A 26,419-nucleotide genomic window follows, 5' to 3' on the forward strand; every position below is an offset into this window, starting at 1 on the left:
TCCAGGACCTTGAGATGCTTCTTACTGAGCCACTCCTTAGTTGCCCTGGCTGTGTGTTTCGGGTTGTTGTCATGCTGGAAGACCCAGCCACGACCCATCTTCAATGCTCTTACTGAGGGAAGGAGGTTGTTGGCCAAGATCTCACGATACATGGCCCCATCCATCCTCCCCTCAATATGGTGCAGTCGTCCTGTCCCCTTTGCAGAAAAGCATCCCCAAAGAATGATGTTTCCACCTCCATGCTTCACGGTTGGGATGGTGTTCTTGGGGTTGTAATCATCCTTCTTCCTCCAAACACAGCGAGTGGAGTTTAGAACAAAAAGCTCTATTTTTGTCTCATCAGACCACATGACCTTCTCCCATTCCTCCTCTGGATCATCCAGATGGTCATTGGCAAACTTCAGACGGGCCTGGATATGCGCTGGCTTGAGCAGGGGGACCTTGCGTGCGCTGCATGATTTTAATCAATGACGGCGTAGTGTGTTAAGAATGGTTTTCTTTGAGACTGTGGTCCCAGCTCTCTTCAGGTCATTGACCAGGTCCTGCCGTGTGGTTCTGGGCTGATCCCTCACCTTCCTCATGATCATTGATGCCCCATGAGGTGAGATCTTGCATGGAGCCCCAGACTGAGGGTGATTGACCGTCATCTTGAACTTCTTCCATTTTCTAATAATTGGGACAACAGTTGTTGCCTTCTCACCAAGCTGCTTGCCTATTGTCCTGTAGCCCATCCCAGCCTTGTGCAGGTCTACAATTGTACCCCTGATGTCCTTACACAGCTCTCTGGTCTTGGCCATTGTGGAGAGGTTGGAGTGTGTTTGAATGAGTGTGTGGACAGGTGTCTTTTATACAGCTGATGACTTCAAACAGGTGCAGTTAATACAGGTAATGAGTGGAGAACAGGAGGGCTTCTTAAAGAAAAACTAACAGGTCTGTGAGAGACGGAATTCTTACTGGTTGGTAGGTGATCAAATACTTATGTCATGCAATAAAATGCAAATTAATTACTTAAAAATCATACAAATGTGATTTTCTGGATTTTTAGATTCCGTCTCTCACAGTTGAAGTGTACCTATGATAAAAATGACAGACCTTTACATGCTTTGTAAGTAGGAAAAACTGCAAAATCGGCAGTGTATCAAATACTTGCTCTCCCCACTATATTTAACCTTTCCCTATTGACACATTTCTGGCCTGATATCCATTATCTTGGAAAAACAACAAAAGTATTACTCCTATCAAAAGTCAAACTAGAAAAAGAGCAGCATTTTGTTTAAATACACTAAAATTTGCAATAAGGCACAGATCCAACAGCACTCCTCCTCTGCGATGGATAGGATATAGCTGCACAAGTCTTACAGCTTTACTCAAGAGTCAGAAGACTGATACTCAACTGGGGCCATTCCCTCAAGGTTGTGCCAATCATGAAAGCAATTTCTGTCTGGAATGACACAGAGTGGTACGCCACACTCATTGCACTTCCAGGGAGTGTCTTTGGAGTGTCCCGATTTCTTGCAGAGTTCGCAGCGCTTTCGTCCTGCAGAACTTCTCTTGCTTTTGTCTGCCACAGGCTTGATCGGGACAGGTGTATGTCCAGTGTTCGTCGGCTTGGACTGAGTCTCAATAGACACCTCACAGAGCTGGGCCACGAGCGCTTGTGTGAATTCTTTGTGGGTCATGGGCTGCATTTTGTTCACTTTACACAGATCCTTGTGAATGATGTAGCTGTTAGTAGTCGCTATGTCCACAAAATGGTAGAACAATGTTCGGTACCACTTCATTGTTTTGCGGTGGGTTGAGAAGTAAGTAATCAGTTGGTCAGATAAGTCAACACCTCCCATGTTTTTATTGTATTCTAGAATTGGGGTGGGTACTGGAATTGACTCATGAGACCATTTGCCATCCTTATTCTTGCGTTTCCTTTTTATTGTCTCCCCTCCATATGCTTGATGAATGGTGGTACCCATTGACACTTCCCGGGCATCCTTCCACTTCACAAAGAGCAGGGAGCCCTCCCTTATCCACCGTAAAGATCCTCTTGGGGATTTCTTGGTCAGCGCATTTTCTTCTGATCTTGGGAAGCCCAATCTGCCTTCCCTCATGGTACCACATGCTCCCATTTTCATATCAAATAAGTCCTTGAATAATTTTGGGCTGGAGAAGTAGTTGTCAAGATACACGTGGTAACCTGAGCCAAGAACAGAGGGCCTTACGAGGGACATCACTGAATCGTGACAAATTCCAAAGCCAACGGGAAACGTGTTTTTGCCGATATACACAGCATAGTCCACTGTATAGCCATTGCTGGAGTCAGCTAACACAAAAATCTTAAAGCCAAATTTAGTGGGCTTTGACTTGATATATTCAATCAACCCATTTCTTGCTTTTGATGCCACCATCCGTTCATCTACAGCCAGGTTTCTATGTGGGTGGAAACAAGACATGCAGGCATGACGAATGTCATTCATTAATGGTTTGAGCCGAAATAGCCTATCATATTCAGGAGTGCCCTTTTTACTGTCATTGACAGCATCCTCATCAGGATCACTCATGTGAATGTTCCATGATATGATTCTGTATCTATCCCTGTTCATCACAGTAGCTGGAAACGGAATCGAGAAGATGGAGTTTGTTATCCAGTAATCACTGATAGCTCTTGTCTTAACCAGAGCAGTAAAGAAGACCAATCCAATGAATTTGTAAAACTCCTTCACAGTTATATCTATCCACTTAAACTTTTTGCCCCTACCAATGTTTCTAGCCGCTTGTCTATTTGTATTGTCGCAGAGGGTTCTGACCGTGACTTTTGTAAAAAACATTTGAAATAAGTCTAACGGTGAGTACATGGCTGAGGGATCTACTTGAGGTCCAGGGGGTCTGCTTGGACAAAATCTCAAAGGTTGAGGACCCTCATCAGGGTGTTCCTCTGTTTTCCATGGCTGATCTGACTCGGTTGTTCTGTGTGGTAAGCGAGAGTTTTTTCTTGGGGTTGAGAGACGTGGTACTTTGGACTTTAATGAGGGTGAGGCCGGCACTCTTTTACGTGGAGAATAGGTCTTTGTTGACAAATTCACTGATGGGCTACGCTGGTGGTCTGGATGCAAGGTGCTCAGCAGTGGGGCTTCATCTTCATCCATTTTAACACTATGAAAATAAACATTAGTAATTATCAATTCAGCAAACATGTTTTGCACAACACTTCCAATTGAGCGACAGCTATGCCATCGGTATTGGACTTCAATTCACTTTAAAACTTGAAGGTTAAAAAGACAAGAACTAGCTACACAGTGCCTATAGAAAGTCTACACCCACTAACTTTTTTCAAATTTTGTTGTCAGTGCCTCAGAGAATTCATGCATTTAAATAAATATTTTCCCACTTATCTACACACCATACTCCACACTTTTGGCAGCAGTTACAGTTGTGAGTCTGTTGGGAAAGGTCTCTACCAACTTTGCACACCTCGATTTGACGATGTATTATTTTTTACAAAACTGTTCAAGTTTTGTCAAGTTCCTTGGGAGCGTTGATGGACAGCACATTTTCGATTTGATTTAGGTCGGGGCTCTGACTGGGGCACTCATGGACATTTACCTTTTTATTCCTGAGCCACTCCACTAACTTTGGCTGTGTGCTTCGGGTCGTTGTCATGCTGAAAGGTAAACTTCAGCTTTCTTGCTGAGGGCAGCAGGTTTTCCTCAAGGACTTCTCTTGCTCCATTCATTTTCCTGGTGAGTAACATCCCCACAACACGATGCTGCCACCACCATGCTTCACAGTAGGGAAGGTGCTGTAAGGCTTTGCATTTTTTTTGCACAAGTTCAATTTTAGTTTAGTCAGACAACAAAACTTTTTGCCACATGGCTACAGAAATTCCAGTGTTTTGCATAATTCAAATGGTATTCAAGGCTTTCTTGAGTAATGGCTTCCTTCTTGTCACCCTATATGCCAGATTTGTGGGGTGCTTGGGATAATGTTGTCACATGATACATGTAAGATGGCGCCAACAGATATGGTAGCTCTGCTTCTAGCTCCTAAGCAACTTTGCAGTATTTAGTTTTGTGTTATTTTTTACAATATTAGCCCAATTTGTTTTGTGTTATCCAAAAGTTATTTCCGGCTGTATGTAATATCAGAGCGGCGGTAACTCACCAGCATTACGACCAAGAATACGACTTTTCTGAATTGGATGCTTGGTTCGTACCCCCCATGGCAATTGAACTTATTTCAGAGGCTGCTCCAAAATACAGCCGGTGGAGAAGAGGAATTCGGAGTGGACTTCTAGTCAACTCAAGAGGCGCGCACACTAGGGCTGGAAGATATACAGTTGAAGTCGGAAGTTTACATACACTTAAGTTGGAGTCATTAAAACTTGTTTTTCAACCATTCCACAATTTTTTTGTTAAACTATTGTTTTGGCAAGTCGGTTAGAACATCTACTTTATGCATGACAAGACAGATTATTTCACTGTATCACAATTCCAGTGGGTCAGAAGTTTACATACACTAATTTAACAGTGCCTTTAAACAACTTGGAAATTTCCAGAAAATGATGTCATGGCTTTAGAAGGTTCTTATAGGCTAATTAACATAATTTGAGTCAATTGGAGGTGTACCTGTGGATGTATATCAAGGCCTACCTTCAAACTCCGTGCCTCTTTGCTTGACATCATGGGAAAATCAAAAGAAAATCAGCCAAGACCTCAGAAACACTTTTTGTAGACCTCCACCAGTCTGGTTCATCCTTGGGAGCAATTTCCAAGCACCTGAAGGTACCACGTTCATCTGTACAAACAATCGTACGCAAATATAAAACACTATGGGACCATGCAGCCGTCATACAGCTCAGGAAGGAGATACGTTCGGTCTCCTAGAGATGAACGTACTTTGGTGCGAAAAGTGCAAATCAATCCCAGAACAACGGCAAAGGACATTGTGAAGATGCTGGAGGAAACAGGTACAAAAGTATCTATATCCATAGTAAAACGAGTCCTATATCGACATAACCTGAAAGTCCTCTCAGCAAGGAAGAAGCCACTGCTCAAACCGCCATAAGAAAGCCAGACTACGGTTTGCAACTGCACATGGGGACAAAGATCGTACTTTTTGGCCATAATGACCATCGTTATGTTTGGAGGAAAAAGGGGGATGCTTGCAAGCCGAAGAACACCATCCCAACTGTGAAGCACAGAGGTAGCAGCATCATGTTGTGAGGGTGCTTTGCTGCAGGAGGGACTGGTGCACTTCACAAAATAGATGGCATCATGAGGTAGGAAATTTATGTGGATATATTGAAGCAACATCATAAGACATCAGTCAGGAAGTTAAATCTTCCTTCCTATTAAACATTTGTGGGAAGAACTGAAAAAGCATGTGCGAGCAAGGAAGCCTACAAACCTGACTCAGTTACACCAGCTCTGTCAGGAGGAATGGGCCAAAATTCAACCAACCTATTGTGGGAAGCTTGTGGAAGGCTACCCAAAATGTTTGACCCAAGTCAAACAATTTAAATGCAATGCTACCAAATACTAATTGAGTGTATGTAAACTTCTGACCCACTGGGAATGTGATGAAAGAAATAAAAACGGAAATAAATCACTACTATTATTCTGACATTTCACATTCTTAAAATAAAGTGGTGATCCTAACTGACCTAAGAATTTTTACTAGGATTAAATGTCAGAAATTGTGAAAAACGTAGTTCAAATGTACTTGGCTAAGGTGTATGTAAACTTCTGACTTCAACTGTATATCGAGTGACGATAGAAAAACATCTATCGTTTATTTTGTTGTGTCGCAAATCACACTTTACGGCAATATTTTGTCACCGTGCCGTGTGGAAGGAAATTTGCAACACAAACTAACATGGAGGAGAGTGAACGTGACACAGAGCACAGAGACCGTACCTAAAAAAGGGGCTACTTCGGTCACATGGATGTGGTTTGGGTATGAAAAGTTTGACACGGACCAGAAAACAGTCCTCTGCAAATTATGCCGCAGGCCGGTCCAGACAACAGGCTCAAAACACCACTAACCTCTTTTACCACCTATGTAAGAATCATGTGAAACAGTACGGAGAGAGTCTACAGATGAGACCCCAAAAAAGTACAGTCAAGTGCTCAAAACAAACCTCCGACTCAAACGTTGCAAGAGACTTTTGCCCGCGGCACACCATATGGCAAAGAATCACGAAGATCGGAGATAACGGCTGGCGTTACAACTTACATCTGCAAAGACGTGGCGGGGGTTACGTGAGTTTGTGCTAACACTCGACCCAAGGTACCAAATGTAATAAGAAATAGGCCTTTACACATGGTAATTTTATATAAACTATTGATTCATTGAATTTACAGAAAATGTGTATATCGTGATATGTGCCGTTATCGGGACATGAAATGATCTATATCGGGATATGAGATTTTGGCCATATCGCCCAGCCCTAGCGCACACCATCCACCACTTCCGAGTATATTACTCGCTAATGTTCACTCTCTGGATAATAAAGTAGATGAGCTCAGGGTGAGGATCTCCTTCCAGAGAGACATCAGGGATTGTAACATAGCCATATTTCTGTTTCACGGAAATAACAGAAATAACAGAAAATATGAAACAGAAATGTGAAATAGAAATATGAAACATCGGGATATACTGTCCCCATCCATTCAGCCAGCTGGATTCTCTGTACATTGCGCAGACAGGAATAAAGAACTCACCGGAAAGAAGAAAGGCAGGGGGTGTATGTTTCATGATTAACTATTCATGGTGTGTTTGTGACAACATACAGTCCTTTTGTTCACCCGACCTAGAACACCTCACAATCAAATGCCGACCGCATTACCTCCCAAGAGAATTATCTTTGGTTATAGTCACAGCCGTGTATATTCCCCCTCAAGCTGATACCACAACAGCCCTCAAAGAACTCCACTGGACGTTATGCAAACTGAAAACCACATATCCTGAGGCCGTATTTATTGTAGCTGGAGAATTTAAAAAAGCAAATTTGAGGAAAACACGAACCGAAGTTCTATCAACACATTGACTGTAGTATTCACTCTGTAAAAACACTGCTACTCAACTTTTCGAAATGCCTACAAGGCCCTCCCCCGCCCTCCATTTGGCAAATCTGATCACGACTCCATTTTACTCCTCCCTTCCTATAGGCAGAAACACAGAGGAAGTACCCATGCTAAGGTATTTTCAACGCTGGTCTGACCAATCGGAATCCATGCTTGATCACATGGACTGGGATATGTTCCGGGTAGCCTCCGAGAATAACATCGACAGATACACAGATACAGTGACTGAGTTTATCAGAAAGTGTATAGGTGATTGGGTACAATGTGACTATTAGAACCTACCCAAACCAGAAACCATGGATAGATGGCAGCATTCGCGTAAAACTGAAAGGACGAACCACCGCATTTAACCATGTCAAGGTGACTGGGAATACGGCCGAATACAAACAGTGTAGTTATTCCCTCCGTAAGGCAATCAAACAGGCAAAACGTTAGTACAGAGACAAAGTGGAGTCGCAATTCAACGCCTCAGACACAAGACATATGTGGCAGGGTCTACAAACAATGACGTCTTGCTTCCGGACAAGCTAAACACCTTCGTCTGCTATGAGGATAACGCCGGACTGTGGGCTCTCCTTCTCGGTGGTCGACGTGAGTAAGACATTTAAGCGTATTAACCCTCGCAAGGCTGCCGGCCCAGACGGCATCCCTAGCCTCGTCTTCAGAGCATGCGCAGACCAGCTGGCTGGAGTGTTTACTAGTGATGCATGACATATCGGTGAACATATCGGAATCGGACGATATTAGCTAAAAATGCCAACATCGGTATTGGCCCAATGTCTAGTTTAACGCTGATGTGAAAAACCGATGTCAAAGCTGACATGCATACCTATATAAACTAGGTACATGACTAATGACGCCACGTAAAATGTAGCGCTACACATGCAACACAGCATTCCTAACCTAGCCCACAATGTCTTCTGTGTGGATCGAGCAGTCATCAAGTCGAGCAGTCATTTGAAAGAGTAAGAAAATATAATCAAGACAACTCAAAGGCGAAATCCATTAATGGCAAGATAATGGAAATCATTGCCCTTGACAATCAACCATTCTCTGTCGTGGGGGATGTTGGCTTTAGCGACTGGTCGAGCACAGGTACACACTAACATTACCAAATGCGCTATTGTTCAGATGTTGCCCTACAGGAGTTACACAGTAATAGCGTCACTGCTATTATCCTCACGACATACTATGGAACGCAGTCTGGATCTTTGCGTGTCAAAAAAGGCAACACCATTTGATGCGATAAATACGCTTTTAAATTTGACATATAAAATACACAGTTCTATTATAGAATGTTGTGTGTTCTGAATTTGCACGTGCAAGCCAAACACCACCACTAATATCAGTACCACTGTCAAAGCTGTACAAAAAGAGTCCACAAACAAGCAAACACCGGCCATGAGCTATGTGTTTATCAGCTAGGTAGTCACTTGTTGTTCGCCTTTTGAAATTGAACAGCCAGCTACTTCACCCTGTTGCCCAAAGCTAACGTTATAAGCGATCAGCTAGCTTCATCTGGCTAGTGAGGCTCGACCTGACCGGGTTATGTGTTGTGAAGCTAGCCAATAAGGATTAAGCACAATAGTGAAATTTGCCATTTGCCTTTAAAATAAAAAGTACCTATTTGAAAGTGATGCAGAAGGTTACAATTGTTCGAATCAAGCCATATTTTGACTAGATAATGTTAAACAGGGTTGGGTCTACTTTGTGACACCCACAGAACACAACTGTGAAGAGTTTATGCAAATATTAGTTGTAGTGCTTATCGCAGGACTGTGACTGTGAAATCAGCTCCCCAGTTAGTTAGCCTTTTGTGTGTATTAACATTCATATTGCACTGTACAGCTTTGCCTAAGGATTGGGGATCAATGAAATGGGATATCAGTCTACTCAACAGCCAATATATTTTTTCCTCTTCAGAGTTATCAGACTCCAAAACATCCATGCAGTATTGTTTTTCCTCTGGAATAGTGTTCAATACATAGGTTGACAATAAATGTGGCTCAATTCACAGTTGTTTCATAGTCCCGCAATAACAGCTACATTGCTAATGTTCCTGGTGTCACTGAGTAGACTGATACCCCATGTCATTGATCCACAATCCATAGGTAAGGCTGGACCAGTGAAATAAGTATGCCCCCAGTGCAATTCTGAAGTTTAATACATCCCGTGTGATTTCAACAGGTTGTCAAATTACTGTCTTTTGTTGATTTTGTATAACATTTAAACCTCATTTAGCATGATCTATTAAATTATGGCATGATTCTACTATTTGTATTCATTTGCATCACTGTCAATGACATACATTTACTTTGAAGGCTAACCGCAAAGTCCACTATTGTGGATAATCCTTATTGTGGCTAGCTTCACATAGATGGTTCCCGCCACCATTTATCAAATAAGAACTGTCTTATAAATTTGGGTTATTTTAGATGATGACACCTAGCTATACAGTTAGCTAGCTAACTATAGCTACTGAAACAGATGTCATTTTGCTATGTTTTTTGGGAAGAACATTGTTTGCATCCATGAGCTAGCTAGCTTTTATTTAAATGATCAGCACTGTAGGTGCACGAGACAACATTACCAGTATCAAAGCATACGTATCGATGAATTGTTGTGACAAATGAAACACGAGTGATTGTGTAATCAATGTGTAATAACTACGTAAAAAAATATTGAACACGTTCAATTATTATGTGACGTGCAGTCATATTCAGGTCTTGATTGGTCAACAAGCTTATTTGACATGACAAAAGTGTTATTTGACGTGTATCTTTTTTGACATGCAAAGACCCAAACGGCGTTCCATAGAAATCCTGGTTGAGAATTAAATGACTGAACAACGAAACAGCACAGCAAATACGTGAAATAAATAGTTTTTTGATGATGTTTTACTGGTAATGGGGACTGGATTCTAGCCAGAGACTGTAGTGATGCCTCTTGCACTAAGATGCAGTGCACTATTTAACTGTACTAGAATGTATAAAAAGGCTGCAAAAATTTTAAATATAGGTTATCGGTACCATTTTTTGGGGGCAAGGAAAATATTGGATATCGGTATCGGACAGAAATCACTAGTGTTTACGGACATATTCAATCTTTCCCTATCCCAGTCTGCTGTCCCCACTTGCTTGAAGATGTTCACCATTGTTCCTGTACCCAAGAAAGCAAAGGTAACTGAACTAAATGACTATTGCCCCATAGCACTCACTTATGTCATCATGAAGTGCTTTGAGAGGCTAGTTAAGGATCATATCACCTCTACCATACACCCTAGACCCATTTCAATTTGCTTACCGCCCCAATAGAGCCACAGACAATGCAATCGCCATCGCACTGGACAAGAGGAATAACTATGTAAGAATGCTGTTCATTGACTATAGCTCAGCATTCAACACCAAAGTATCCTCCAAGCTCATTATTATGCTCCAAGCCCTGGGTCCTGGACTTCCAGATGGGCCACCCCCAGGTGGTGAATGTAGGAAACAACGCCTCCACTTCGCTGATCCTCAACACAGGGGCCCCACAAGGGTGTGTGATCAGCCCCCTCCTGTACTCCCTGTTCACCCATGACTGCGTGGCCACGCACGCCTCCAACTCAATCAAGTTTGCAGACGACACAAAAGTAGTAGGCCTGATTACCAACAATGACGAGACAGCCTACAGGGAGGAGGTGAGGGCCCTGGCAGAGTGGGGCAAGGAAAATAACCTCTCAACGTCAACAAAACAAAGGAGCTGATCGTGGACTTCAGGAAACAGCAGAGGGAGCACGCCCCTATCCACATTAACGGGACCGCAGTGGAGAAGGTAGAAAGCTTCAAGTTCCTCTGCGTACATGTCACTGACGATCTGAAATGGTCCGCCCACACAGACAGTGTGGTGAAGAAGATGCAACAGCACCTCTACAAATCACGAGGTTGAATAAATTTGGCTTGGCCCCTAAAACTTTTACAGATACACAATTGATAGCATCCTGTCAGGCTGAATCACCGCCTGGTACGGCAACTGCACCACCCGCAATGGATGGTACAGTTTGCCCAACGCATCACCAGGGGCAAACTACCTGTCCTCCAGGACACCTACAGCACCAGATGTCACAGGAAGGCCAAAACGATCATCAAGGACATCAACCACCCGAGCCACAGCCTGTTTACCCCGCTATCATCCAGAAGGTGAGGTTAGTACAGATGCATCAAAGCTGGGACCGAGAGACTGAAAAACAGCTTCTATCTCAAGGCCATCAGACTGTTAAACAGCCTTCACTTGCCAGCTTCTACCCGGTTATGCAACCCTGCACCTTAGAGGCTGCTGCCCTATATACATAGAGTTGGAATCACTGGCCACTTTAATAATGGAACACTAGTCACTTTAATATGTTTACGTACTGCTTTACTCATCTCATATGTATATACTGTATTCTATTCTACTGTATTTTAGTCAATGCCACTGGCATTGCTCAATATAATATTTATATATTTCTTAATTCCATTATTTTACTTTTAGATGTGTGTATTGTTAGATACTACTACACTATTGGAGCTTAGAACACAAGCATTTCGCTACACCCGCAATAACATCTGCTAAATACGTGTATGTGACCAACAAAATTTGATTTGACATGCACACTGTGACCAGTCTTGGCCATAAACGCCTGAAGCTCTTATAAAGTTGCCGTTGGACTATTGGTAGTCTCTCTGATCAGTTTCCTACTTGCGCTGTCATCCAGTTTGGAGGCATGGCCTGATCTACGCAGGGTCGTGGTGCCATACACCTTCCATTTATTAATAATCGCTTTGACCGTGCTCCAAGTGATATTCAAGGAACCTGTGCCTTTCCACCACTTTGTCCTGGAGTTCTATTAAAAGCTCCTTGGTGCTCATGGTTGACTGTTTGTTTTGCAATTCACCTACCCAGCAGAAGGAACATATAGGAACTGCTGAAATAATGTGAATCACTACAATTTAACACAGTTGTAGGCCAATTAACTTGGTGTGCGATTTATTTTTTTGAAACTATTTTAATGCATTTTAATTCCAGGCTATTAGGCAACAAACGGTGAAATGTTGAATGGGGGTGTAGACTTTCTATAGGCATATTGGCTCTAAGATATCTAAGGCTGAATTTGGCCTAAGATTTGTTAGGCTTCATTTACACAGGCAGGCCAATTCAGATTTTTGGTTGTAAGTGCTGAGAATAGACATTTTACTCTACTCTTAAGGGTAAAAATAAAAACTATGCATGAAGTCTCTTTAGTCATAAGAGTCACACCTAGTCTACAGATACTTAGGACACCTCATGACCTGTCCTAACAAGTTAAGAGTTACCAGCAGGTGTCTTGATAATAGAAAAATACAGCGGGTCAAATATCAATGACTGCAGCTAAATGACTATAGCGGAAACACTGATGGATTATGAAAGTTGTTAAATACCTTGATGTCCTTGTTGACTGTGAACCTTTGCATGGTAACCATGGTTCTTCTGGAGAATCAGAACACTTTACCCCACTCTCAGATTGGCTCTCTTTCCTTGGTGTGACTCTGGGTGGTGTGTCGCCTGCTGATTCATTTGAGTCCTCTTCCCAATCAAGACTATGAAGATAAATATGAACATGTTTACAATAATGCAATTCACTGAGTCAACACTATTACTTAGGACTAGACAACAGAACACAATTAATTTACCATCTCCTACTGCTGTCGTCTACATGGTTCAACATTCACACATCAACATTTCATGTCAATTCAATGTGGCCGACACCCACCGTCTAAGATCAATCTGTTAGGTTTACAAACTGAGGAATATGCCTGTCAAATAGTTTTTAAAAAATTTAAAAATTAAATAAAAGAATTCTGAGAAATGAGAATTCATTTTCAAGTATGTCATTTTGATTTCAGATTTTTTTAATGGAGTGGCTGCCGATCCGACCATTCCGGACCTTTCCTCCCGACTGCTAAAGCTCCCGAAGCCTCTGCGCATGTGCAGGATCCTTTACTCCACTAGGCAAAATATGTGCTTTGCTTTAAACTAAATACAGGTAGACAATGCTACAGTTTATTAACATCATCTGGTTGATATGCAGATGCTGCATGTTTCACCAGAAAAATTGGAATAATCGTCATTCACGAATCGCAATTGAATGAGAGAATTTAGAGAGGTTCTCTATGGAAAGCTCAGAGAATATGCGCAAAGTAGAGAATCTTGCACATGCGCAAAAGCCACAGTCGCCGGGAAGCGGGGTCCAGAAAAGTCAGATCCGCAGTCTGTCTTTTTTTAACGGGGCTTCCCAGTGGCGTAGCGGTTTAAGGCACTGCATCTCAGCACGAGAGGCGTCACTACAGACCCTGGTTAAATTCCAGGCTGTATCACAACCGGCCATGATTGGGTGTCCCATCGGGCGTTAAAAAAAATACAGACTCCAGCGATGTTTTTACTTTTCCTGTTGAAAAGCGATTTTCCAGGTATAAATACACTAAAGTACACACACTAAAGTACAAAACATGTATTTGAGCAAAATATACACTACCGTTCAAAAGTTTGGGGTCACTTAGAAATATTCTTGTTTTTTAAAGAAAAGCTAATTTTTTGTCCATTGAAATAACATCAAATTGATCAGAAATACAGTGTAGACATTGTTAATGTTGTAAATGACTATTGTAGATGGAAATGGCAGATTTTTAATGGAATATCTACATAGGTGTACAGAGGTCCATTATCAGCAACCATCACTCCTGTGTTCCAATGGCATCACAGAGTCATCTCTTCACTGTTGATGTTGAGACTGGTGTTTCGCGGGTACTATTAATTACAATATTATTATATGACTTTGCAGTATCGAAGAGCCCTCACTGCTGCTCGTTCATCCTATTTTTCCAACTTAATTGAGGAAAATAAGAACAATCCTAAATGTATTTTTGATACTATCGCAAAGCTAACTAAAATGCAGCATTCCCCAAGACAGGATGGCTTTCACTTCAGCAGTGATAAATTCATAAACTTCTTTGAAGAAAAGATCATGATCATTAGAAAGCTAATTACGGACTCCTCTTTAAATCTGTGTATTTCTCCAAAGCTCAGTAGTCCTGAGTCTGCACAACTCTGCCAGGACCTAGGATCAAGACGCTCAAGTGTTTTAGTACTATATCTCGAGACAATGATGAAAATAATCACGGCCTCTAAACCTTCAAGCTGCATACTGGACCCTATTCCAACTAAACTACTGAAAGAGCTGCTTCCTGTGCTTGGCCCTCCTATGTTGAACATAACCCCCAGATGTATACCAAACTCACTAAAAGTGGCAGTAATAAAGCCTCTCTTAAAAAAGCCAAACCTTGACCCAGATTTTTTTTTAAATTTTTTAAATTTTTTTTTAAAAACTTTTGGCCTATATCAAATCTCCCATTCCTCTCAAAAAAATGGAAAAAGCTGCCTTTGTGAAGACAAACAATGTATACGAAACACTTCAGTCTGGTTTTAGACCCCATCATAGTGTAACAGTATAACTTCAGACCGTCCCCTCGCCCATACCCGGGCGCGAACCAGGGACCCTCTGCACACATCAACAACAGTCACCCACGAAGCATCGTTACCCATCGTTCCACAAAAGCCGCGGCCCTTACAGAGCAAGGGGAACTACTACTTCAAGGTCTCAGAGCAAGTGATGTCACCGATTGAAACGCTATTTAGCGCGCACCACCGCTAACTAAGCTAGCCGTTTCACATCCGTTACACTAGCACTGAGGCTGCACTTGAAGGTGTTTAATGGCGTCAGACCGAGGCTCTGCATCTGTCCTTGTGCTCCTAGACCTTAGTTCTGCTTTTGATACCATCGATCACCACATTCTTTTGGAGAGATTGGAAACCCAAATTGGTCTACACGGACAAGTTCTGGCCTGGTTTAGATCTTATCTGTAAGATATCGGTTTGTCTCTGTAGATGGTTTATCCTCTGACAAATCAACTGTAAATTTCGGTGTTCCTCAAGGCTCTGTTTTACGACCACTATTGTTTTCCCTATATGTTTTACCTCTCGGTGATGTCATTCAGAAACATAATGTTAACTTTCACAGCTATGCGGACGACACACAGCTGTACATTTTGATGAAACATGGTGAAGCCCCAAAATTGCTAATAGGTTAGACTACTGCAATGCTCTACTTTCCGGCTACCCGGATAAAGCTCTAAATAAACCTCAGTTAGTGCTAAACACGGCTGCTAGAATCTTGACTAGAACCAAAAAATGTTATCATATTACTCCAGTGCTAGTCTCTCCACACTGGCTTCCTGTTAAGGCAAGAGCTGATTTCAAGGTTCTACTGCTAACCTACAAAGCATTACATGGGCTTACTCCTACCCATCTTTCCGATTCTTGTCCTGCCGTACATACCTACACGTACGCTACGGTCACAAGACGCAGGCCTCGTTACTGTCCCTAGAATTTCTAAGCAAACAGCTGGAGGCAGGGCTTTCTCCTATAGAGCTCCATTTTTATGGAATGGTCTGCCTATCCATGTGAAAGACGCAGACTCGATCTCAACCTTTCAAGTCTTTATTGAAGACTCATATCTTCAGTAGGTCCTATGAATGATATCCCTCTAGTGGTGTGGGGGCTGTGCTTTGGCAAAGTGGATGGGGTTATACCAAAGTGGGTGGGGTTTGGCCCTGTCCGTGGGTATGATCGGACGGGGCCACAGTGTTTCCCGACCCCTCCTGTCTCAGCCTCCAGGATTTATGCTGCAATCGTTTAAGTGTCGGGGAGCTTTTTTAATTTTATTTCACCTTTATTTAACCAGGTAGGCTAGTTGAGAACAAGTTCTCATTTGCAACTGCGACCTGGCCAAGATAAAGCATAGCAGTGTGAACAGACAACAGAGAGTTACACATTGAGTAAACAATAAACAAGTCAATAACACAGTAGAAAAAAGGCGAGTCTATATACATTGTGTGCAAAAGGCATGAGGAGGTAGGAAAATAATTACAATTTTGCAGATTAACACTGGAGTGATAAATGATCAGATGGTCATGTACAGGCAGAGATATTGATGTGCAAAAGAGCAGAAAAGTAAATAAATAAAAACAGTATGGAGATGAGGTAGGTAAAATTGGGTGGGCTATTTACCGATAAGACTATGTACAGCTGCAGCGATCGGTTAGCTGCTCAGATATCAGATGTTTGTAGTTGGTGAGGGAGATAAAAGTCTCCAACTTCAGTGATTTCTGCAATTCGTTCCAGTCACAGGCAGCAGAAAACTGGAACGAAAGGCAGCCAAATGAGGTGTTGGCTTTAGGGATGATCAGTGAGATACACCTGCTGGAGCGCGTGCTACGGGTGGGTGTTGCCATCGTGACCAGTGAACTGAGATAAGGCGGAGCTTTACCTAGCATGGACTTGTAGATGACCTGGAACCAGTGGGTCTGGCGACGAATATGTAGCGAGGGCCAGCCGACTAGAGCATACAAGTCGCAGTGGTGGGTGGTATAAGGTGCTTTAGTAACAAAACGGATGGCACTGTGATAAACTGCATCCAGTTTGCTGAGTAGAGTGTTGGAAGCTATTTTGTAGATGACGTCGCCGAAGTCGAGGATTGGTAGGATAGTCAGTTTTACTAGGGTAAGTTTGGCGGCATGAGTGAAGGAGGCTTTGTGCCGGGATAGAAAGCCGATTCTGGATATGATTTTCGATTGGAGATGTTTGATATGAGTCTGGAAGGAGAGTTTACAGTCTAGCCAGACACCTAGGTACTTATAGATGTCCACATATTCAAGGTCGGAACCATCCAGGGTGGTGATACTAGTCAGGCGTGCAGGTGCAGGCAGCGAACGGTTGAAAAGCATACATTTGGTTTTACTAGCGTTTAAGAGCAGTTGGAGGCCACGGAAGGAGAGTTGTATGGCATTGAAGCTTGTTTGGAGGTTAGATAGCACAGTGTCCAAGGACGGGCCGGAAGTATATAGAATGGTGTCGTCTGCGTAGAGGTGGATCAGGGAATCGCCTGCAGCAAGAGCAACATCATTGATATATACAGAGAAAAGAGTCAGCCCGAGAATTGAACCCTGTGGCACCCCCATAGAGACTGCCAGAGGACCGGACAGCATGCCCTCCGATTTGACACACTGCACTCTGTCTGCAAAGTAGTTGGTGAACCAGTCAAGGCAGTCATCAGAAAAACCAAGGCTACTGAGTCTGCCGATAAGAATATGGTGATTGACAGAGTCGAAAGCCTTGGCAAGGTCGATGAAGACGGCTGCACAGTACTGTCTTTTATCGATGGCCGTTATGATATCGTTTAGTACCTTGAGCGTGGCTGAGGTGCACCCGTGACCGGCTCGGAAACCAGATTGCACAGCGGAGAAGGTACGGTGTGATTCGAGATGGTCAGTGACCTGTTTGTTGACTTGGCTTTCGAAGACCTTAGATAGGCAGGGCAGGATGGATATAGGTCTGTAGCAGTTTGGGTCCAGGGTGTCTCCCCTTTGAAGAGGGGAATGACTGCGGCAGCTTTCCAATCCTTGGGTATCTCAGACGATATGAAAGAGGGGTTGAACAGGCTGGTAATAGGGGTTGTGACAATGGCGGCGGATAGTTTCAGAAATAGAGGGTCCAGATTGTCAAGCCCAGCTGATTTGTACGGGTCCAGGTTTTGCAGCTCTTTCAGAACATCTGCTATCTGGATTTGGGTAAAGGAGAACCTGGAGAGGCTTGGGCGAGTAACTGCGGGGGGGGGGCTGAGCTGTTTGCCGAGGTTGGAGTAGCCAGGCAGAAGGCATGGCCAGCCGTTGAGAAATGCTTGTTGAAGTTTTCGATAATCATGGATTCATCGGTGGTGACCGTGTTACCTATCCTCAGTGTAGTGGGCAGCTGGGAGGAGGTGCTCTTGTTCTCCATGGACTTCACAGTGTCCCAGAACTTTTTGGAGTTGGAGCTACAGGATGCAAATTTCTGCCTGAAGAAGCTGGCCTTAGCTTTCCTGACTGACTGAGTGTATTGGTTCCTGACTTCCCTGAACAGTTGCATATCACAGGGACTATTCGATGCTATTGCAGTCCGCCACAGGATGTTTTTGTGCTGGTCGAGGGCAGTCAGGTCTGGAGTGAACCAAGGGCTATATCTGTTCTTAGTTCTGCATTTTTTGAACACAGCATGCTTATCTAAAATGGTGAGGAAGTTACTTTTAAAGAATAACCAGGCATCCTCAACTGACGGGATGAGGTCAATGTCCTTCCAGGATACCCGGGCCAGGTCGATTAGAAAGGCCTGCTCACAGAAGTGTTTTAGGGAGCGTTTGACAGTGATGAGGGGTGGTCGTTTGACTGCGGCTCCGTAGCGGATACAGGCAATGAGGCAGTGATCGCTGAGATCCTGGTTGAAGACGGCGGAGGTGTATTTGGAGGGCCAGTTGGTCAGGATGACGTCTATGAGGGTGCCCTTGTTTAGAGATTTAGGGTTGTATCTGGTGGGTTCCTTGATGATTTGTGTGAGATTGATGGCATCTAGCTTAGATTGCAGGACTGCCGGGGTGTTAAGCATATCCCAGTTTAGGTCACCTAACAGAACAAACTCTGAAGCTAGATGGGGGGCGATCAATTCACAAATGGTGTCCAGGGCACAGCTGGGAGCTGAGGGAGTTCGGTAGCAGACGGCAACAGTGAGAGACTTATTTCTGGAGAGAGTAATTTTTAAGATTAGTAGTTCGAACTGTTTGGGTATGGACCTGGAAAGTATGACATTACTTTGCAGGCTCACTCTGCAGTAGACTGCAACTCCTCCCCCTTTGGCAGTTATATCTTGACGGAAAATGTTATAGTTGGGTATGGAAATCTCAGAATTTTTGGTGGCCTTCCTGAGCCAGGATTCAGACACGGCAAGGACATCAGGGTTAGCAGAGTGTGCTAAAGCAGTGAGTAAAACAAACTTAGGGAGGAGGCTTCTGATGTTGACATGCATGAAACCAAGGCTTTTTCGATCACAGAAGTCAACAAATGAGGGTGCCTGGGGACATGCAGGGCCTGGGTTTACGTCCACATCCGGAACAGGAGTAGTATGAGGGTGCGGCTAAAGGCTATCAAAACTGGTCGCCTAGAGCGGTGGGGACAGAGAATAAAAGGAGCAGATTTCTGGGCATGGTAGAATATATTCAGGGCATAATGCGCAGACAGGGGTATGGTGGGGTGCGGGTACAGCGGAGTGAAGCCCAGGCACTGGGTGATGATGAGATAGGTTGCATCTCTGGACATGCTGGTTGTAATGAGTGAGGTCACCGCATGTGTGGGAGGTGGGACAAAGGGGGTATCAGGGTTATGAAGAGTGGAACTAGGGGCTCCATTGTAAACTAAAACAATCATAACTAACCTGAACAACAGTATACAAGGCATATTGACATTTGAGAGAGACATACAGGGAGGCATACAGTAATCACAGGTGTTGAATTGGGAGAGCTAGCTAAAACAGTAGGTGAGACAACAACAGCTAATCAGCTAGCACAACAACAGCAGGTAAAATGGCGTTGACTAGGCAGGGAGGGTCGGATTAACTACACACAGAGACTGAGTGCAGCTGGGGCCGACAGATAAAACATAAACAAGCAGAATGGAGTACCGTGATTAATGGACAGTCCAGCATGCATCAGCTATGTAGCCAGGTGATCAGTGTCCAGGGGGCAGCGGTGGATGGGGCAGGGAAGCTGGACTGGCGAGTTTTATCCAGGTAAATAAAAACTGGCTGGCTGTGCAGAAGGTAAAGCCGCTAGCAGTGGCTAACCATGGCTAAATAGCTTGTAGCTAGTTAGCTTCTGGAGGTTCTTGAATGTGTTCTAAAAATTAAAAATAACAGCAGATTCCATATCACATTGGGTGAGGCAGGTTACCGGGAGGTATAATCGAATTAAAAATCGAAAAGAGATTGAAAGTAAATATGGGTCCAGTGATTGGATGGGCTGGCTGGGGATGTGGCGATTCAGACAGTTAGCAGGCCTGTGCAAACAAGCTAACAGTTAGTAAGCCGGGGCTAAACAAGCTAGCAGTTAGCAGACAGGGGCTGAGCAAGCTAGCAGTTAGCAGGCCGAATTAGCAAGCAAGCAGATAGCAAGGGGTTGAGTCTGTTTATGCCTCTTCATGCGGTGACATCGATAGACCGGTCATGGGTCCTGATATTGTAGCCCAGGAGTATGCTTCGGTGGTAGCACAGGAGCTCTGGCCGGGCTAGCTTCAAGCTCAGTGGATGGAAACGCTAGCCAGGAGTAATCATCCGGGGTTGCGGTTAGCTAGTTAGCTAGTTGTGAAGATCCAGATGAGAATGTTCCGTTTGCGGTGGGAATCCGGGGATAAAAATAAAAATAATAGGTCCGTTATGCTCTGGTTAGAGTCGCGTTGTTCGAACTGGCGAGAGCTTTCCGAGCTAAAGGTTAGCTGAAGACCGCTAGCAATGGTTTGCTGACTGATAGCTGGTAGCTAGCTGGCTAGCTTCAGTTGAGGGGTTCCGGATCCCAAGTAAATATATATACTTTAGGAAAAAAAAGCAGATCCACGCTACATTGGATGAGGCGGGTTGCAGGAGAGTATTTAGATGTTGAGGTTTCGCAAAATGTTTTAAAAGATATGCGAAGAAGTATATGTTAAAAAAAAAAAATCGATAAAAAACGATATATACAAGGGACACGACACGACATCCGACTGCTACGCCAACTTGGATGTCAGGGTCAGTCTGTTTTTTTCTGGAGTATTTCTCCTGTCTTATCCGGTGTCATGTGTGATTTTAAGTACAGTCTCTCTAATTGTTTGTTTCTTTCTTTCTCTGAGGACTTGAGCCCTCGGACCATGCCTCAGGACTACCTGGCCTGATGACTCCTTGCTGTCCCCAGTCCACCTGGTTGTGCTGCTGCTCAAGTTTCAACTGTTCTGCCTGCTGCTATGGAACCCTGTTCACCGGACGTGCTACCTGTCCCAGACCTGCTGTTTTCAACTCTCTAGAGACAGCAGGAGCGGTAGAGATAATCTGAATGATCAGCTATGAAAAGCCAACTGACATTTACTCCTGAGGTACTGACCTATTGCACCCTCGACAACAACTGTGATTATTATTATTTGACCCTGCTGGTCACCTATGAACATTTTAACATCTTGGCCATGTTCTGTTATAATCTCCACCCAGCACAGCCAGAAGAGGACTGGCCACCCCTCATAGCCTGGTTCCTCTCTAGGTTTCTTCCGAGGTTCCGGCCTTTCTAGGGAGTTTTTCCTAGCCACCGTGCTTCTACACCTGCATTGCTTGCTGTTTGGGGTTTTAGGCTGGGTTTCTGTACAGCACTTTGTGACATCAGCTGATGTAAGAAGAGCTTTATAAATACATTTGATTTATTGATTGAATGGGAAGGCGTTTGCAAAAACGCAATGCAAAAAAAACATTGCCTGACAAATTGGCTAACATTACCAAGCTATACATATAGCTATACACACAACGACTCAAACATAAATGGTTGACTGTTGGAATTATTTCTCCGGGTCTTCCAAGGGAAGCACATCTCCCTTGGATGTACAGTACCAGCAAAAGATTGGACACACCTACTCAATATGGTTTGTCGTTTCCAATGTGAACAAATTCATCCTAGTGGGCAGAACAGGCAAGGAGGTGGGCAGAGTCAAGCACGAGCTAGCGAGATCCTATTGGCGCGTTCTAACAAACGTTTGCATATTTCTGTTAGGGAACGCCCACTTTGAAGTGTGCAATAACTCAATTTGCCATTGCGCGACACTAAATAACGGCAACGGGTCAAATCTACAAAATTTAGTCCACACTGTACGTAACAGATTATAGTTTTGGGAACAGAAAGCTGTATTGGTATCAAATGTTTAATCGGTTAGAAAATGTGCAGAATTTCGGCGGCCTTATTGATTTCCCCACTGGCTTCCAGTGGAAATTGCCAAGCGGATGCTTTCACATGTATAGATCGGGTAAAATCTCTTTATTATTCTATCTGTGGTAAAATGGCCCCCCGGTGTGTTGACTGGGTACAGTATGCGCTCTGGGAGTGATTATTCCTACTTACGCGTCCTCGTGTGGATCCACTCCCTCCTGATAGTCGAAGCTGAAGTCTTCGTCTGCAAGGTAACTATCATCAGACCAATTGCTTCCCTCCTCGCTGCTATCGAAGTCCTCCATCTCGGTGTCGCTTTCCATAATATAATCAATCAATTTCAGCTATATTGTTGTGGCCAGAGCTACGGTCTAAAACGTAGTCACAAATTCTCTGTAACTACACTATCACGTTAACGTGCAGCTTCTTCTTCGCGTGAGTTTTCGGCAGATGACACTGCTTCTTCTATGATATAATGGTAGTCCGCAAACAAAGCGCATGTCGACACCTACTGTGCTGGAGTGTGTGGTCAATCACGGTTTACAACATTTCTAAATCCTCCTCCTACCTAACTCAGAAGTATAAAATAAAAAACAGCCCTACTAACTTCTAATAGACCCTCCCCCAAATCCCTTCCAACCTCAATGACCCTACACTTCAATTTTTCCCTTTCTTCAACACACTATAGCACATGCTCCACTGTTTCAATCCAACATACACTCCAGACAAAACACATTCACATGCTTGCCAACCAGATGTAATGACGAGTTTAATGTACAATGTCCTAATCGAGCAAACACCACCTCTTCCTTCCTAATCGGACCTTTAAATATTGGTTCACCGACCTTTCTTTGGAGGGCATACATGCCTGCCTTTGGGCTCAGAGGCCCATCTCTTCTGCCACACATCTATCAAAATGGCTCTGATCTTACATTTGGCCTCACTTCAACCCAGTGGAACATTCATGTAAATTATATCTTGTTTCAAAGCTATTTTGTCCAAATTTTATACAACTTCATTCCCTTCCACACCCGAATGTGCTGGGACCCAGCACAATCTCACTACTACACCCAGTCTCTCAATTCTCCATAATAACATGAATACCTCCAATAGTAGATCAATCCTATTAGATTTACCAGATGATAAACTATTCAAATATGACAGAGAATCTGAGCATACTATAATTCCAACATGTTGTATATCCTCCACCCACTGGAGGGCAACTACTATCACCAACAGTTCAACTGAGTATACTGAAAGTTAATCTGCTAGTCTTCTACATATATTAACATCAAATCAAGGAATGTAAATGACTGCTCTTATGTGCCCACTATTTGGAAAAGCAGAAAAAAACAACTTCTACCAATGTAATTGTCAACCTGTTTCCCTATATCACTGACTTCTGACCTATCTTTATTTTTGTCTACCGAGGTTAGATCAACAACAGGATCTGGGAGTGACCATGGAGGAACGTCTCCTATCACCACAGAAGGGCCATCTTCCAACACCCTCAAACCACTTCTCATCAGCAAGCTTTCCAACTGTCCAACCAAAACCACCACTGCTTTGCCTACTAGTATATTCCCAACAGTCATCTAGAACAGTAACAGTGGGATGCACAAACTCACAGCCTTTCAACCTAACCCAATAAGTTAATGACAATGTTTTTATGCCGTGCAGTACCAGTCAAAAGTTTGGACACACGCACTCATTCCAGGGTTTTTCTTTATTTTTACTATTTTCTACATTGTAGATTAATAGTGAAGACATCAAAGCTATGAAATAACACATATGCAATCATGTAGTAACCAAAAAAGTGTTAAATAAATCAAAATATATTTTATATTTGAGTTTTTTCAAAGTAGCCATCCTTTGCTTTGATGACAGCTTTGCACACTTTTGGCATCCTACAATGTAGAAAATAGTAAATCTCACCTGCCTTCACTAGTAAGGCACATACATATGTTGATTTAAATGCACCAATACATATCCTTAGCTTTATCCTTAAAGCTATATACTGGATGCTGTCTAGCCTCTGAAGCCAAGTCTTCGCTGTTGTTCCATAAACCATACACTCATAATCAATTGTCATCCTGATCAGAGCTCTATAAATATCCATCAACGATTGTCTGTCAGCACCCCATTCATATCCAGAGACCGAGCGTATAACATCCACCACCTTCTTACTTTATTTCAACATTTATGACATGATGTTTCCATGTATATCGCTCATTGAACCATAGACCCACATATTTGTACTCAGAAACCCTCCCTATAGACTGTCCATACAGAAGCAACTGTATTATCAGCGACTTTCTTCTTCGAGAAGAACATACAAGACTTCGCCACTGACAATTTAAAACCCCAGTCAATTAACCATCTTTCAACATCCACTATAGCTTGTTGAATAGATTTAATCACATGACATTCCTTCCTCTCTTCCAAATAGCTCCATAGGGGAGCCCCAATACCCCTACCTACATTCGAAAACACATCATTAATCATAATTTTGAACAAAATAGGACTGATAGCACTGCCTTGAGGAATAACATTGTTAACTCCATAGGCATCAGATAAAATTGGTTCTATTTTAACCTGAAAAGAGTGATTTAAATATGAAGGCCAAAACCCAGTTATATAATCTCCCTCCAATACCAAGTCTTTCCATTTTAATCAGTAGACCTTCTCTTGACATAGTGTCGTAAGCCTTTTTAATGGCAAAAAAAAGACAGTAACCATTCATTCTTTCATGAACAGTTTTTTCAACTTCATTGCTCACCTTTGCTAATGCATCCAAAGTATATCTACCTTTACGGAATCCACTTTGACATTGACTCAATAAATCTCCATGTTCCAGGAAATATGACAATCATCTTTTCCATCAGTTTACATAAGTTACAGGTCAGTGGTATTGGTCTAACTATCAGCACATGAAGGGTCCTTACCAGGCTTCACTAAAGGTAATATTACTGCACGTTTCCAACCCTCTCACTCCAAATCTTATTAAATAATCCCAGGAGAACATGTATGACCTCATTAAACCCAAATAACTTCACAGATCTTCATTGTAAAGGGTTTAAACACTGTTTCCCATGCTTGTTCAATGAACCATAAACAATTAATGAACATGCACCTGTGGAACGGTCTATACGACACTAACAGCTTACAGACGGTAGGCGATTAATGTCACAGTTATGAAAACTTAGGACACTAAAGAGGCCTTTCTACTGACTCTGGGAAAACACCAAAAGAAAGATGTCCAGGGTCCCTGCTCATCTGCGTGAACGTGCCTTAGGCATGCTGCAAGGAGGCATGAGGACTGTCTGTGGCCAGGGCAATAAATTGCAATGTCCGTACTGTGAGACGCCTAAGACAGCCCTACAGGGAGACAGGACGGACAGCTGATCATCCTCGCTGTGGCAGACCATGTGTAACAACTCCCGCACAGGATCGGTACATCGGTACATCAGAACATCACACCTGCGGGACAGGTACAGGATGGCAACAACAACTGCCCGAGTTACACCAGGAAACACACAGAGTCCTGATGAGAGCATGTTTATTCTTGACTCTGTTTTTGACAGTGTAACACTGAGGTCATGCTCAGCCTTGAAACTGTTTCTGTACTTGTTTTTTAAGTATGTCAGAGTTGAGAACCCTGACTCGCATAGGTATGTGGTGCCAAACTGGACCAGAACATACCTATTTTCCACTGTCGAAGCACTGTTTCCTGAAGCATTCTGCCCTGTTCTGAAAGAACGTGGATGTTTGGTCAGGGCGTGTCGTTTTATTAATTTGTTCTTTATGAGAGACTCATTGCTAAGCACTTCCACACACAAAACACATTGTTGGCACTCCTCGTTGCAAGTTTGTATGAAAGAGAGAAACTCATCGCTGTATATCCGTTTCATGACAATTGAGCTGTCAGAACTTGTGTCTAACATGACTCAATTTGATGACAGCGTCAAGTGGGAATGTCAAGCCCAGGGTTGCCAACTCCTCAGTAAGGAAAGTAGCTATGAGCTGTCCTAAAAGTTGCTCAATGACATCACCTAATTTGCATAATTGACCATGTGCATGTAATTGTGATGGACGCTGTAGAGGAATAACGTCGTGGGAGAGACAAAAAGTGAGTAAAAAACACCCGAAATACGTTGTGATCTTCGAGAAAAAGATCCGGTAAACCGGGCATCTCCCTCATACGCGCACTGCTAACAAACTGATGAGACCGCAGCTAAGCAGAGAGCATACTAAACAGAGAGCGCAGATGAACTTGGCCAAATCAATTCCAATTATACATTTACTTTGACACGTCGCAACCCACCATACGTTAAGACTGGGCTAGGTTTATTGTATGAAATCTGGTGGTTTGGGGAAATGAATCTTTACAAAGAGCGAAAGTGTTAGTAAGAGTGTCCATGATGTGTCTTTGAATGTAGAGATGGATGGAGATAAAAGTTTGAGTGTTTTTTGCAGCTCGTTCCAGTCGCTA

At 43.2% G+C, this 26,419-nt stretch overlaps 2 long non-coding RNA genes across 4 annotated transcripts in view; one reads left to right on the forward strand and one right to left on the reverse strand.

Annotated features, from left to right (window-relative positions):
• The window catches only part of LOC135549930 (uncharacterized), a 40,096-nt gene extending 17,739 nt beyond the window's left edge, over positions 1 to 22,357 (reverse strand). For all 3 annotated transcript variants that reach the window (XR_010457042.1, XR_010457041.1, XR_010457040.1), the window contains exons 1-2: positions 22,120 to 22,357; positions 12,512 to 12,670 (exon numbers count right to left, since the gene is read on the reverse strand). This is a non-coding gene — a long non-coding RNA (uncharacterized LOC135549930). The remainder of the gene's footprint in view (positions 1 to 12,511; positions 12,671 to 22,119) is intronic.
• LOC135549931 (uncharacterized) lies at positions 21,807 to 23,770 on the forward strand. The gene is made up of 2 exons (XR_010457043.1): positions 21,807 to 22,178; positions 23,364 to 23,770. It is a non-coding gene; the product is annotated as an uncharacterized LOC135549931 (long non-coding RNA).
• Positions 23,771 to 26,419: the final 2,649 nt, after the last annotated feature.

The sequence above is a fragment of the Oncorhynchus masou genome, chromosome 12 (assembly GCF_036934945.1).
Source record: "Oncorhynchus masou masou isolate Uvic2021 chromosome 12, UVic_Omas_1.1, whole genome shotgun sequence".
In the NCBI taxonomy this organism is placed as follows: Eukaryota; Metazoa; Chordata; class Actinopteri; order Salmoniformes; family Salmonidae; genus Oncorhynchus; species Oncorhynchus masou.